This window comes from Acyrthosiphon pisum, chromosome A2 (assembly GCF_005508785.2).
Source record: "Acyrthosiphon pisum isolate AL4f chromosome A2, pea_aphid_22Mar2018_4r6ur, whole genome shotgun sequence".
NCBI lineage: Eukaryota > Metazoa > Arthropoda > Insecta > Hemiptera > Aphididae > Acyrthosiphon > Acyrthosiphon pisum.
This window is the reverse complement of record NC_042495.1, coordinates 106895150-106896902: the sequence shown is the minus strand read 5'-3', so window position 1 is coordinate 106896902 and position 1753 is coordinate 106895150.

Below are 1753 nucleotides of genomic sequence, written 5' to 3'. Positions count from 1 at the left end.
TATATATAACCTATTTACTTGAAAACTTGTTTTAAATGTTCAATCCAGAATTAAAAAAGTTTAACATTTTATAATTTATTAAGCATAAATAAATTATTAAATTATAAATTTGATAAATTTCGTCAAAATCCGAACTTATAATGCTTATAGAAAAAATAACATGAGTGTGAGAGCCCACCAATATGTTCTGGGGAATTAAAACTTCTTTCATAAGTGTTGGGTCAATACATACAAAACACAAGATTTCGAACTAGGTGGGCTAGCCTTGAAAATTATTAGATTATATGCAACCGTTAAGCACATACTAAAATCATTAAATTATCATATTATTATAATATGCATTTTCGTATTCCTTTTATTTATGTACTGACCTACAAATAAAATTATTGAGTTTTAAAAAATACGAACAAAGTTTACACGCGTAGTTCTTCTTCGTTAGTAATAAGTATGTATACAAAAACGCATGGTGTTTAATTATTATGACACGCTACAGTTGCATTGGCATATTTTATAAAATGAATGGTTAAAGCATTGTATTGCGTGACAATAATATTGTTACACTTTAAACATATAACTGTAGTCACGCATTCGTGTGTTTAATAAATTACTCAATCGAGGAGCCACCTGCTATATGAAGTTCCATTATTTTGTTACCCAAGTTAATCTCATACGTTCAGCGGAGACCGGCAGTATGCATGCGGTCGTCAATCAGTTACCTGCACATTTTATAGAAAAGCTTATAAAAATACATTTTTAATTTATTAAGACGTTCAATGATTATCCTCTGGTAAGTGTTTCAAATCCTTTTTATGTAAATTTAGTTTTTAGTTATTATTAAGGTCTGGATATATTTTCGTTAAATAAATATCAAAATTATAATGAAAAATATAATAAGTTAAATAAAAAAAATTGCGCAAGTGGGTGTCACTTTACTATACAGTAAGTTACAAGTAGGTTACTAGTTAAATTTGAATTCAATGATATAATGTAAAGAAAAACGATTCTGAGCGAAAACCTCAGTGATATTATCATGATATTACTAAGTATATGTGATGTTTTTTTTGCAAATAAAGTAATTTATATATAACCTATTTACTTGGAGTCTTGTTTCAAATTTTCAATCCAGAATTAAAAAGGTTGAATATTTTATAAATTTTTAAGCACAAATTAATAATTAAATTTTAAATTTGATAAATTTCGTCAAAATCCGAACTTATAATGCTTATAGAAAAAATAACGTGAGTATGAGAACCCACCATTATGTTCTTGGGAAGTAAAACTTTTTTCATAAGTATTGGGTCTCGTGAAATTATAAGTGAATTAAGGAGAGAGTGAGAAAAATCAATGCAACAAAAATAAACATGCACGCCTCCGTCGCCGTGCATGCCTTGCAAAATAAATAAACAAACAAACGTGTCGTTTCATTTTCTCTACCTCAAGAAAGAAATTTAACTTCAAAAATAAATATAACTTATTCAATAACCAAGTATAACGATTAGATTTATTTTGTTGTAATTCTTTATTATTAATTCGACTTACCGGATACTGTATTAATAATAAATAATAATAATATATAAATATAATATAAAATATCCACAATGACTAACCATCATCGCTCAGAATCGTTTTTCGTATAGGTACATCGATATTATATAGGCACCCCATGTACCATGTAAATATGATTTAGTAGTTAAAAATTTACAAAAATTTTTATCATTTTTTAGCGAAGGATGGAAAACTTACAACAAGGATC